The following is a 14848-nucleotide window of genomic DNA, read 5'->3' on the forward strand; positions in this document are numbered from 1 at the left end:
TAATTAAAACGTGTGTTTCTGGGTATATTTATTAAGTTTTTATATTCAACATGATTAAAATAAAGGTTCATTGTGTAATTGTATCGGTTTCAACCATCCTTCGAGATTTAAACACTGATTACAAGTCGTATGAAAAATTGGATTTCAAATCAAAAACATCGATTCACATGAATGAAGCGCGTTCAATTAATTTAGAGGCACCTTTTGAGGAGGCTAGAGTCCTTCATCAAAAAATCGTTGAAGCTCCTACTGAAGAAGCAATTATTCTTGTCAATTAAAAGAGGTGATCTCAAAAATTGATAGCCATAGTTTATACAATAGGTCGGTAGAACTTCCATCTATAAAAATTACTACCTTTGATGGTTCTCTTAAAATGTAGCTAACATTTTTAATAGCTTGTATGAAGTAATGTTAAATAAAAATACTTCAATATCTGATGGCCATAAGCGGTATTTGGTGAAGCGGCGCGAATACTTCGAAATACCCATATCAACTTTTAATCCACATGCCAGGTTATGGAAGAATAGTCAATTCAGGCTTCTTTTCGATCAGTCAAAAATAACTCAAGAATCATCTGAAGATCTCAAAGTTTTGTTAGATACTACGAACGAAGTCAAACAAACTTTAAAAAACTTCCTTTTACAACCCGTGGGCTATTTAAATCGCATATTTCGACGCATGTTGGCTACCCGCAATACAGCGTCTGGAAGGATTTTATTTTAGTGAGATCAAGGATATTGGATATCATTGGACCATCCTCTTCAGACTTAAATCAGCAGAAAGCTAAAAAACCTTCGTCGACTACAGCTCGAGCACGCAACTCTAAAATGTTCACTTAATGTGTACTATTTAAGAGCTCACACTTTATTGAAAACTACTTAAAGTTTTAAGCCTTTAACGTAAAAAAGGTATGAATTCTTTAAAACAAATAGCCTTTGTGTTAACTGGTTTTAAATGCACATTTTGCTCGAGCACATTTACGTGTTCGACTTGCCACAAAAGGCATAATTCCTTATTGCATCTCAACGATGCAATAACGTCACTGCAAGTCTTCGAAAACACTCCGGTTTCCGGTAGGGAAACTGTCAATTCAACTCCCAAGGGATTGAGGTCGTTAGAAAACTCTTCGGATCGTATCCCACTTGCTTCAGCAAAATGCGTCTCTAGCTGAAAACAAGCTTGCGTCCTGCTGGCCAACCGTTGCTGCTGCGAGCGTTATTAGATCAAGGATCAGAATCTTCAGCTGTGCTGGCTGAGATTCGGCAATTGAAAGATCAACTAAAGAATATATCATCGAGTTGCGATTTCATAAGCCAGAAATACGATAAGATGAATGCTAATATGGTGAAAAACAATAATTTCATTGAAAGCTTCTATAAAGAAATAAATAAACTGAAAGAAAATAAAAAAAAAGACATTCTCATAAAAAGCATGCAATTACAAATAAACACCATGGAACAACAAATACTTAAAAATAATATCGACATACAAAATATTCTACCAACAACACAAGAAAACTTGTTAGAAATTGTTAAAGGAATTGCTAAAACAATAAATAAGAAAATAGCTGACACCGATATAACTGATGTTAAAACCCAGAAAAATGTATTAAACGAGGGCGCCACTAGGCGAATTAAACTTCGTTGAGTACTGAGTTCGATGCTACAATTTAAGTAATAAGCATCTCTTGTGGTTAACGAAAGAAAAGGCAAAACAAGAATGGAAATATGTGTGGGACAGTGCGGGAAAAATAATAGCACGAAGAATTAAAAGCATACAATCTATAATAATGGCCACTGTACAAGACGTAAACAACATAATGAGAACACAATAATAATAATTATAGTTGTTTGTAAACAGTACAATCATAAATTTAAAGTCGAATGTCAAAAATGGATACCACAAATTTGTACGGTGATACATGGCTCTGACGGCATTGATGTAAATGAATTGAAAAATTATAATTGTTTTTTATGTTTTAATATAAGGTCATTGCGTTTATATTGTAATAGTTTTTGTCCAAACGTAAAATATTTTATAAATAAATATAATTATCCCTATTGTGAGTTTCACCCGGAAAATATTTCACCCGAAAAATTATTGTTCCCCCGGAATTTTTAAAGCTATTGTGAGTTCCACCCGAATGAATTTTCACTTCGAATTAGAGGTGACATTTCGAAAAAAAAACGTTCATTGAAAAGGCAAATACAAGCTGAACGAAATATCTGAACAAATCCCAGAAAAAATTACAATAGGACGGTGTTCTAGTTTTGCAAATAAATTATTATTTTCAACCCCTTTTGGAATGAAAATGACAATTTGTTGAGTTAAAAACTTTATTAAATATGTTTTGTATGTTAGAAGTAATTTTTCAAGAAAAAAAAACAAACGACGGTATCCATAACCAAAACAAAAAAAACCGGAACAATTCAGAACTACATCACTTCGAACACGGCTAAACAGATTTTTGACAGATGAGTGAAGTGTGAATTAAAATTTTTAAAAAAGTAAACAATATCCGTGCATTCCGTGATTCCGTCTTTAATTCATAAAAATAAATATACTTGAAAATAAGTAAATAAAACAAATAAAAATTGTTTTTTGTGATTCTGCCGTAGCCTTTATTTGCTCTCATCAAAAGGTATGAACTTAAACAGTATGATATTTTATTACACAAATTGTTTAGAATTGTTTTTATATTTTACTTTAGCAACATGTATAGCATAGCCCTGAGGGAAATGATTAATGATGAGGAAGAAAAACAAAAACAAAAATCAATCAGAAGACAACTCAGAGATTCTTCAAACCCTTTGGAGTTGCGTGAGCCATTGTAAGTAATAAGTTTCATGTAAAGAATTTGTGAATATAAATGTAGATTACGAATCAAACTTTTTTTTCAGATTTCATCAACACTATCGAGTAAATAAAGAAGCCTTCAAATATTTGTTGGATGTTCTTTCCAGTTCCTTGCCCCCAGTAAAACAAAAATTTGGTGTGCCCCCAATTATAAAACTTGCAGCCACCTTACGTTTCCTTGCGGAGGGCGGGTACCAAAAGGGAGTTGGGAAGGACCATGAAGTTGGGTTGGCACAACCATCTGTAAACCTTATTATGGCTGAAGTGTTGAACGTGTTGGAGGAGAGGCTTTGTCCAGAATGGATAAAGTGGCCAACACAAAACGAATGTAGAAGAATCAGCCAAGATTTCTTCATGAAATTCAATATGCCAAGCATAATAGGATGTGTAGATGGAACACATGTCAACATTATATCGCCATCACACAACAAACACCTTTTTTTATAACAGGAAAGGCAAATTCAGTTTGAATGTTTTACTCGTACGTATAAGATATTCAAAAATATTCATAAACTAATTTTCATTTTTATAGATTTGTGATAATAAGTTGCGAATACGCTACGTTGATGCAACACATGCTGGAGCATGTCACGATTCTTTTGTTTGGAACGTGAGCATGATAAAATCCAAACTGCGATATCGGGGTGTAATTGCATTTTATTCAAAAGCAACTCGCATTGCCTTCTATTTGTTGTTTTACTCCTTGAAAATAAAAAAGTTGGAGTTATTTTCGATTATTTTGTTGTTATTTATAAAAATTACTTACATTTTTCGCCAAAGTTGTCCTTTTCCGCCGCCAAATTTTGAGTGAAAGAAAGAGTTGTCAAAGACTTGAAGTTCCACCCGAAAAAAAAGTTCACAATAGGGGGAAATTTTTCGAAGTGGAAAATTTTCCGTCCGAAACTCACAATAAGGGAAATGTGAAATGTCATTTTTTTCGGACGGAATCCAGAAAAAGTGAAACTCGCAATAGGAGTGAATAAGAATAATAATGCTGGCAGAAACAAATATACATGATGAAGAAGAGAAACTGTATGAACACGAAGGTTTTGAACAAGTAGTTTTAAACCGAAACAATAGAAGAGGTTGTTGAATTATCTTGTTAATACAAAGTTATTTATCTCATAAAGTTATTCATCCGGCAACGGATTTGTTCGCAAATATTCAAGTTCAATATGCAGAAGAAAACAAAACAACATCTGTTTTTGGAATTTATAGACCACCAGGTTTCAGCAAATCGGCGTTTTGTGAAGAATTTGGAAACCAGTTAGGACAAATAGGAAAAAACGAAAGAATTATTGTTATGGGAGATATAAATATTAATATAAATGACTTCAACTCTAATAATGTCAAAGACTATACTGAAATGTTACCATCAAAGAGATTAATGAATGTCACTACAGAAAATACAAGAGTAGACCCTAAGAAAGGCACTAAGTCATTAGTAGATCATGCCCTTGTTAGCCGAATTGATAGACAAATTAATTTAGTAGTAATCGAAAGCGATATAATAGACCATTATCCAATTCTTTACTATGAGAACTTAGAAAAACCAAAGGAAAGACAATATCCAACTTCAACTTCAAGATAGAAATAACTTTACTCACCAACGAACTTGTAGAGTTTTTTTAAACCCAAACGGATAATATCATCTACAAATGCAACTTAGTAACATCAAATAAGGTAAATGAGACAGTAGAGAACAAAATCTTTGCTTACGCAACAAACGAAACGGAGATAAAAACCATTATAAGATCTCTTGAAGGGGATAGGGCATCTGGAGGTAATGGCATCAGGGCAATTGATATCAAAAGCCATTCTGATATTGCTCCAATCGTTTGTAATTTAATTAATTATAGTCTTAATCAATTAATTATCCCTTCAACTTTGAAAACAGCAGTTGGTAGACTAATATATAAAGGTGGAACGAAGAATCAGTTGAACAGCTACCGACCAATATCGATTCTTTCAGTTGTAAAAAAATGCTTGGGGGGTGTAATAGTGAACAGGTTGCAAAATTTAGTTTTAAAGCACTTACTGATACATAAGAGTCAGTAGGATTTTCAAAAATATGAATATTGTACAATTACTTGGTGAATTTGAAAATTTTGTTAATGAAAGCTTGGAAAAAGGTCACCATGTATTAGTAATGTACCTACATAGATTTTAATAAGGCTTTCGATACCTTGAACCATTCTAATCTTAGTGAAGCACTACAAAGGATCGGAATACGTGGCACAACGGACTATCTACAAAGCAGAACATGGTGAGATGGTGTCAAGATAACATTTTAGTAATAAACGCCTCCAAAACCAAAATTATACACATTCGAAGTCCAAATTTCAAGCAAACAGTATAGCGGATTTTCTTGGAAAATGATGCTTGCCCAAACACACCCAAGCAAAACATTGAGTTAGTGAACATCTATAAATATCAGGGTGTAGTGATACATTGTCATTTTCTTTGAGATAAGCACATCAACAAACTATGAATGGAAATCAATAAAGCATCTGAAAGTGTCTTAAAGCAAGTGCATTGTGCTTTGATGCAGTCAAAGCTATGGCATACTTGCTTGGGCTAATGTAGATAGAACACATATCCAAAATATACAAAAACTTCAAAATGCCTCTATTAAGATCATTTAGTCAACAAAAGAATGAGGCAGGTTTTAAAACAATTGGACTGGAGGATTAAGATGAATACCATTGTTGAATATTTTGATGACAACCGATTCAATCGACTGATACAACATCAAGTAAACACTAGAAGACAAGCACTAGGAATGTTACAAATCCCAAGAAATTATAATAACTACGGTAGACGCAAACTACTACATACTGCTCCCACGATAATAAACTATCTTCCTCGTGAAAAAGTAAATATTGCTAATTCAACAAAAAAAAAAAAACAAAAACAAACATACAAAATTACTTCTAAAATAATCCAAGTACACAATTAATTTATAAAACTTCAAGATACTTTTAATTGAAACTTTGAATATCATATTTTTTTTAATTTAAATTACTCACTTTATTCATAAGATTGTATAGAAAAATAATCTTCTGCAGAAAAGCTACGGGTTCGCAGGTACTAACTTAATTGTAAATGATTAATAAAGAAATAAATAAAAAAAAAAATACTGAGTCTGCCGCTCAACTTTTCAAGTTAATAAGGGTAAGAAGTTGTGTAGATGTAATTGGTGTTAAAAAGCAATGCAAGTATCTCAAACTTGCGAATGACGTTTAAGATTTTATCCAACGTAAACCAGGATTTCAATCTTCAATTACATGCCCTAGTCCTAGCCAAATTAACAGCTGTTCTTCCCACACAAAAGATACCTAACGATAATTGGAATCATTTAAAGATGCTAGTATTTACTGATCCAGACTACAACAAACGCAGAAAAATTGATGTGTTAATAGAAACCGATGTTTACCATTTTCTTTGAAGGTTTGGTAAAGAGAGAGCCAGGTATCCCTATTGCTCAAAGGACTGAACTTGGGTGGGTGCTTTCTGGGGGCATCTCATAGCCTATCAAAAGTGCAGTCGTTTTATAAAAAAACTGATTCTTGAGTCTTAGATACCTTGTTGAAAAAGTTTTGGGAACTTGAAGAAGTTCAAGGTCGAAAGTTCCTATGACCAGACCAAGAAAAATGTAAAACAACATTTTCGCAGGACACATCAAGGGCAATTAGATGGAAAATATGTTGTCCAACTTCCTTTCAAAGAAGGGACATATCATTTACTAGAGTTGTCTCAAAAATCAGCTCTTGTAAGATTCTTACAATTGAAAAGAAAATTCCAACCCAACACTTCATTTAAAGCTGAATACCAAAGGGGTTCTCATAATTACCTTCCTCACCATGCAGTGCTTAAAGAAAGCCAGCTCAACTACAAAACTATGGATTGTATTTGACGCGTCCTGTAAAACATCCGACGGGACGTCGATCAATGACCATCTCAGATTGCAAGATGATTTCTTTGATCTTATCACACGTTTAAGGAGGTTCAAGATTGCATTCACTGCTTATATAAATAAAATGTATCGACAAATTTGGGTTCCTTTACGTGATTCAATGTATTAACTTGTTCTATGGCGAGTTGTAGATGGAGAAGAATTTAAAACATACCCTCTTAACACGGTTACATTGGGTACTGCCGCTGCACCTTATTTAGCTATCCGAATGCTTCAACAACTTGCATCTGATGAGCGTGATGACTTCCCTCTTGCATTGAAGACAGCCATGAAGAACTTTTACGTCGATGATCTTATTCATAGATCAGATTACATTTAGTAAAAATATTTTATTCTTTATCTTTTCCATTTTTTTAAATAAATTGTTATAAATACAAAAAATTATTGAAAACTTTAGTAATTTTTTGCGTGGTAGCCACGCTGTAACCGCCCCGGCCCGCGCTGCGTCCGCAACACCATGGCCGTGCCGTGCCGCGACCCCCCCCCCCGCGGGTGCATGTCAGGGGCTGTTTTTTCCTGTTGTGATAAAATGTCTACAATATTTCTAGGTCACACAACAAAAAGGAAAAATTGGTAGCGACGATTGAAGGAAAGATTCTTGAAAAATTTTAGAAATTTATTTTACTTATTGATTTAACATTATTTATAAGGACAGATTTTAATTAAATTAAATATTCATCGAAAACGATCGAAAACATGATATAAATCTCGTGTGATTCCCAGCTTCGGAGCTCCAAGGAAAGGGAGATTTTGCAATCTTCAATCGTAAGCTACTTTCAGAAGCTAATTTTAACAATTTTATGGTTAGTTTTTAATGCTTTTGATACCAGTGGCATCATACTCGTTAGCGCCTTGTTGGACCGTGTACCGGGGGTTGGTAAAGACACTTTGTACACCCGAGCTTGCGCAAGCACTATAAGCAAAAGTGCGTAATTCTGGGAATCAACTTTCCGCACATAGCGTAGATAATAGAAGACAAAAAGAAATAAAATATCCTTTAGAGATAAGAGAGTTGATAAAAGTGAAAAGAAGAGTTTAAAGAAAATGGCAAAATACTAGATTTCCAGATGATAAAACAACGTTTAAGCGTATAAGCAACAATCTTAAAAAAGAAATTCAAAAATTATTCACTCAGTACATATGTACCTAACGAATTTAACGACTGATGCTTCAACCGATTTTTCGCTATGAAAAGCAGCCAAGCGCCTGAAAATCCCTCAGCTACAAAACTCGCCCTTGAAATCTCAAGATGGGAAATGGATCGGCAACTCGAAGGAAAAAGCTAAGCTTTTCGCTGAACATCTTGCGAATGTTTTTAAACCATACTCATCAAACGCGGCTGAAAATAGCTTACAGTTTGTTGATAAGATAGATGAAAGTAAAATACCAATTGTAAGACTTAAAGAAATAAAAAGTATGTGTTTACATCAACTATCAAATAAAAAATCACCAGGTTACGATCTAATTACTGCTCAGATTATGAAAGAAATGCCATTAAAAGCCTTCATAAAACTCCAATAGATAATAAATGCATGCCTTAAGCACCAGTATGTCCCGCACCATTGGAAAATCGCTGAAGTAATTCTAATACCAAAGAAAGGTAAAACACCTACAGAAATGACGGCTTACAGACCAATATCGCTTATACCAATTATGGCAAAAGTTTTTGAAAAACTGCTTCTGAAGAGACTTAGCAAAATCATTGGTAAAAGAAGAAAATAAACATTCTACGATAGAACAAGTTCATAGAATATCGAATGAAATAGAAAAAGCATTAGAAGTAAAACAAGTATGTTCAGCTATTTTCTTAGATGTTGCTCAAGCTTTTGACAAGGTTTGGCATGAGGGACTTGAGTACAAACTGCAAAGGAATCTTCCAAGGGATGTTCGTACATTTCAGACCGATTGTTTAGGAATTGAAGAAAATAGAAGCCGGTGTACCACAAGGAAGTGTCCTAGGTCCTACCCTGTATTTACTATACACAAGGGATATTCCAGTTGGTATTCACACCATAATGGCTACTTTTGCAGATGATACCGCAATTTTGGTACCCGACAATTGTGTCTCTAAGGCAGCAGTAAAACTACAAAATGCCGTCGACACAGTGAGAGCTTGGACCGAAAAATGGCGTATCAAACTCAATGAAACAAAATCTTTACATATAAACTTTACAAATAAAAAGATAAACAATATTTCAATATTCATTAATAATCAAGCTGTACCTTACGCCAATACGGCCAAATACCTTGGAATGATTTTGGATGCAAAGCTAAAGTGGATAGAGCACATAAAAAAGAGAAGAGGAAAACTGAACTTGAAATATAGAAAAATGTACTGGTTACTTGGTAATAACTCTGATTTATCAAGCCAAAACAAAGTAATGTTGATAATCAAGTACTAAAGCCTGTTTGCACCTATGGAATCGAATTATGGGCCTGTACAAAAAAATTATCAAAGTCCTTCGTGTAAAAGTTAATGCACTTTGGTACATAAGAAATACAAATAGAAATAGTTACAGAAGTTGTTAAAAAATACGCTGTATTGCACAACCAGAGACAGCAAAGTCATACTAATTCTGAAATGGAGTCCGTCTTGAATATAAGAAACCATGTTCGTAGATTAAGAAGAACCAAGCCTCATGAGCTTATGGTGTAAAAAAACATGGGAAAGTATTAAAAGTTTAAACTTTTCCCAAAGTGATTGTACAAAGTTAAGAAAGAAAAATCTGAAGTCGATACTTCAAGATTGGTCCTGATGAAGAAGTGGTTAAGAGTCCCACACTACTTGGTGTCAAATACTGCCAAGTGTCTTTTGAAGACTTCCTCCTGTCAAAAAAAAGAACATACGTAGATATCATTTCGTGTAAGCGAAATCTCAAAGGTTATCAATAAAACTTAAGTGATTATTTTCTTTTTAACGAGGTCTAATTTCAATGTGCAATTAAGTGGGAAAAAGTGACATTTGTATATACAAAGTCGTAAAGTACCTGCTAGCTGATGCCCTGAGGGTAGTTTCAAAGCCAAGGTTGTCGTCATCGACGCGCGGGCAGGCAGGGAGACAAGTAACCTACAATTTAAAGACACCTATTGAAGGCCCGAAAGCTCCTTAGCTCACACCAACGCGAAACTCGGCAAGAGTCCCTAAAACAAGCCAGTAGTGGCACCTTGGGTAGACGAACTCTGGGTCGGAGTCGTGTTTCGTTGAGGTGTCGCCGAATTTAAGGCCGGTAGTCGTACAGCGGAGGTTTCAGCTCAACCGAGTGTCCCCAAACACGAAAACGACCGTTTGGTTCGTGTTTTACCGCAACGTACATATATAAAGCGTAAACGCACCTCAAAATTAACCTCTGGCGAAGCAATCCAGCAGCCTCCGCTATCATCATCATTCGCATAAACATCCTTCGCCGTCAAAATCCCGAGATCATCTGTTTTATTTTTACTTTTTAATATTTAGGGAATTTAAGTATAAGAGTTTAGAATTCAACTCAACGATTCCATTCATCTAACGCACCAACAAAGTTGTGCGCACTACTTCGATGGAGGGGAGACACGGTGAGTCCTATGGTGTAAGCTTTAAACAGATATTTTGTTGCTCTTGATAATGTTGCTGATTTCACCAATAGCAACGCAATTTAAAATAGATAATTTTAATATTTGAATGAGAGAATTAAGAGTTATAACAGAATGATCTCTTATTCATCACGTAGGTCCTTCTAATAACATTCCTTCATTATCATCATAAACATGCCTGAGCACGCCAATGAACTATTCTTTATTCGCTTTAGACACCTAACTACACAATCAATAGGCGATCGCTTTACAATTTAAACATACATGTTCTTCCTCTTTCTTATCTTCAGATAATTTACTTTCCATCCTGTTTCATCTAATATTAAACTAAAATAAAGCTATCCTAAGGAAAAAGCTTTGAACTAACTAGTTAAATACACAAACAATTGTTTTCGTTAAGTACGCTTACAAGTATTTTTCATTTCCGGGATGAGTTGTCCTAGGATAAGTTGTGTCTTGAGTTGAATCGCGCGGTGAAAAGTCAAGTGTCATTTATATCTTTGAAGACAAACTTATTTAACAGGTATATTTTTAAATCTTATATAGGTACTTTAAACAGATTCTTTGCATACAGGAGCAAGTTCGTGCGACCCAGTCGTGCTTTTTATTTGAAATGCTTTAGAAAGAATCCTAAGTTCTTTTAAGACCGCAATTTAAGAGTAAAGATTTGGTATAAGATTAAAAGAAATCTTACGTATATGTATATATAAGATCGATGAACAAATAATTAACTAATTAATGACATACATAATGACTTACGAATAAGATATTTTTTTAGTGAGCTTTGAGAAGTAGTGAAATGAGTATGTTTGACGGTGGAAAAAAAAGTCAGGTTTAAATCTACCTCGACCTGGGTATAGGGGTTATTGCAATTTAATACGGAGTGGGGCGGTAACCATGGCGTTTTTGCTTACAGCAACAAACAGTGGGAGGGTTAAACTCAGGAACTAACTACATCTTAAGTTTCACGAAAGAAGTGTTGTTCGATAAAAATGGTGGTTTTACTTAGCAGATTTAGTTTTTTCTTGTACTCCTTTAATGCATTCAGGCACGTTTAAAGGTGAACGACAGTCCAGTGGCAGGTTCAAGATCCCACCCCTCCGACAAGCAAGCATAATTGCCATCGCTAGCGTGCCTACCCGCACTCGGTCGACTAGACAACCTAAGCCACCATTTCCTTGAAAATCATTGAGATCCTGGGAATCAATGCATCTATTTGGGAAGACATGAATTGGAAGACATCGCATTGGATGGGTTACGAACAGTAGTTCGTTACACAGGTGGCGCCCAACGTGGGACGAGAGTTTTGTAGCAGTTTGCGTTTTTTTTTTATAAAAACACTTAAAAACCCCATCGTTAGTAAGTTTACATTTGTTTTAAACCTTTTCAACAGGAATATAATTTTACAACTAACTTTTGTTTAATAAACAAAACAGATTTTGTCCAGGAGTATAGTTGCTTAAACAGAACTTCTTGTTGCATATTTCTTGAAAGCTTAAAAGACAAACAAAATTGTTGTTTGTATATCATGTTACAACTGCCTGAAGTATTCATGTAAGATTTCATTTCAGTATTTTTTTCAGTGCAGCATTGAGTGAATGATAGAGTTACTATATGACGGTTTAGCACTGGCTTGGAGGATTTCCTCGGACAAGAAGACCACGTCTCAATCTATTGCGACGAACAAATACAAACTCATCCCTAAAGATAAAGATTTACATAATTCTTGCTTAAGGCTACAAAGTTATTTTTATAACTTAGAAACGTTTTTAGTTTCTGTAACTAGCTTGAGCTTATTGATATACTCGTAGCTAGGTGACACAAGAGGATGAGCATGAAGAGTCGCTTATCTCTTGGCCGCACTTAGAAGATGGAGTCAGCTAACAACGGAAACAAAAGTAATAGTACATCAACAACCTTCTTTTTATTTGTAATGCCTTTTCCACCGTCAAACTTTAATTTATACCTCTTTTCTAAGCTCACAATTGATGACCGTAGTATAAACTTTCGAAATTTATATTTTGCTTTAACCTGTAGGTCGCCTAACGCGAAAAACTAATGTTGAAGACGAAGTTAATAATTCTTACTCTGTAGGCATTACTAATGGTAATCAAGTTGCGGATGGTCAAGTTGCATCCTGATCATGGCAAACAAACCTCTCTCGAGATGAGAATCTGAAAAGATATATTCAAAATATAATGACAACTGCAATAGGAATTACTAGGGCGGAAGATCTACAAGCTCGTCAGGAAGAATATGAGGCCGAAAGACTTAAAACAGAAGAACAGATAAGTAGAATTATGAGAGAAGAAATAAGAGCCTATTGGCGTACCTCGACTAAGCGTTGCCGATGATCTGAATGTCCAATTGCCTATAGAGCATAGGGCGTCGAATCAGAAAAAAATCAGTCCCGAGGAAGAACACAACCAAGAACAAGTTGTGACCCAGGACCAAAACACTAACCCGAACCAAAACTTAAACCAGAACCATTATCAAAACCAAATTTAAAATCAGAACGAACATCGCAACCTAAACAGACCCTTGAGCGAAGCACCTGAAAGCACTCGTGAAGACATAGAACATTTTTACCCCAGTGAGAATTTTCAAAATTTTATAAATCGCTTAGACAATTTGAATCTTGATTCCACCGGTCTAGAAAACAGTTGTCGAATCAAACAGCGTCAACTTGACCGGTCGATTTAAAAAAAATGGGGTCTTAAATTTGACAACGAGAAAATGTAAATCGAAGATTTTCTCTTTCGTCTCAACAGATTGAAGACCTGTTATAAAGTTTCTGAGGATGACATTTTGTTACACTTTCACATCTTCGTCGCAGGTAAGGTGGAAACCTGGCTATGGATTTATCTTAAATCCAATCCTAGTGCAACCTGACGCCATCTAGAATTAGCGCTCTTAGAGTAATATAAGATACTGCAAACCGATACCGAAATTTTCAGAAAAATGTTTGATATACGCCAAGGCCTGACAGAAACTTTTGACAACTTTTATCTTGATATCATGGAATTGAATTCACGAATGCCAAGGCCAAAATCATCTCAAGAGATGATAGATCTCATTAAGCAAAACGTTAGGAGAAAGACAGAAAGACAGAACTGTTAATAACATTCTATACGAAGAGTTTGCAGGAAATGGTATGTGTACGTGTGCCGAACGATAAAGAAACGTATTAGTCAATATGAAAGTTTGCATGCTAGAGCATTTCCGGTCACAAAAACTAACACTTAAACCAAAGTTAATGAGATCGACTAACACAACGAAGATTTTTCAGCTGGACAAGCCATAGAAGCTTTTGTACAGCCCAGAAAACCAATCTTGTTCGTTTGCTGGAACTTTAAAACAAAAAGCCACTCCTATAAACGATGTCGTATCAAAAAAAAGGCATTTGTTTTGCTACGATTGTGGGTTCGAAAACACAACATCCATTAGATGCCCAAAATGGTCGACAAACCAGAGCCGGGGCAATCCAACTTTTTGCTCTCCACAATCGAACCCGGAGCAAAAACCGTTGTAGATAATTTTAAACACTCAGACTTTTCAAATTCCCCTGGGATATCATATCAACCAGACGTTCCAAATTCACCAAAGTTGTCCAGAGAAATTAATCAAAGATTAAATCCAAATCAAAAACTCAAAATCCTTAAAAGACCGTCTGCTAATACAATGAATAAGAAAGATGAATCACCTTCGGAAATGAGTCAAAAGAGTCAATCGCTGCATGTGCGGTTAACAAGATATTACGATGTTCGAGATCACATCTTCAACAAACCCTCGAACCGCGCAATTAAGCTCAGGGAAAAATTTTGAAATTGCACCTAAGATTATTTCTGGAATATCTTCGATGAATTCAGATAGTTTTCGTGATTCAAATGCTCACAAGCTATCTTCAGATCAAATAAACTTCAAAGTGTTATAAGCTTGTTTCCATCCGCAGCTAAATTCGGACTCGGTAAAACAATGCTGGAAGAACATACAATAAGTACGGGTGATGCTGAGCCGGAAAAGCCACGCCATTAACCAGTTTCTCCGGCAGTACAGGGAGTAATCGAGGAGAGCGAAAAAGCTTGGAGCCATTCGATGGTATACATAAGTGCAAAAGCCTGGTATAGACTTTGTCTCGACTACAGAAAAGTTAACAAAGCGACAAAAAAGATGCCTATCCGCTTCACCATGTTGATGGTTTGCTTAGTCGCCAGACAAACACGTACTTTATATCTACTTTAGATTTAAAGGATGCGTTTTGGCAGATACCGCTAGATAAAACTTCACGTTAAAAGACGCCGTTTACCGTGCCTGGTAACCACGGTTAATCCCTTTGGTCCAACATATCTATGTTTATTTGGACGATTTGATGGTAGTTTCATTTGAAGAGCATATTGCCATTCTAACGAAGCTAGCAACACTTAAAAAAAATTCGGGCTTAACCAT

The 14848-nt window shown here is 35.3% G+C and overlaps 1 long non-coding RNA gene across 2 annotated transcripts; it reads left to right on the top strand.

Annotated features, from left to right (window-relative positions):
- Positions 1-2073: 2073 nt before the first annotated feature.
- Positions 2074-3501, top strand: LOC129953667 (uncharacterized). Of its 2 annotated transcripts, none has more exons than XR_008782569.1 (4): positions 2074-2641; positions 2687-2830; positions 2901-3337; positions 3389-3501. It is a non-coding gene; the product is annotated as an uncharacterized LOC129953667 (long non-coding RNA). The 2 variants fall into 2 exon arrangements; XR_008782568.1 differs by having other exon boundaries at positions 2075-2641; positions 2711-2830.
- The last annotated feature ends 11347 nt before the right edge of the window (positions 3502-14848 follow it).

The sequence above is a fragment of the Eupeodes corollae genome, chromosome 1, assembly GCF_945859685.1.
Source record: "Eupeodes corollae chromosome 1, idEupCoro1.1, whole genome shotgun sequence".
Classification (NCBI taxonomy): Eukaryota; Metazoa; Arthropoda; class Insecta; order Diptera; family Syrphidae; genus Eupeodes; species Eupeodes corollae.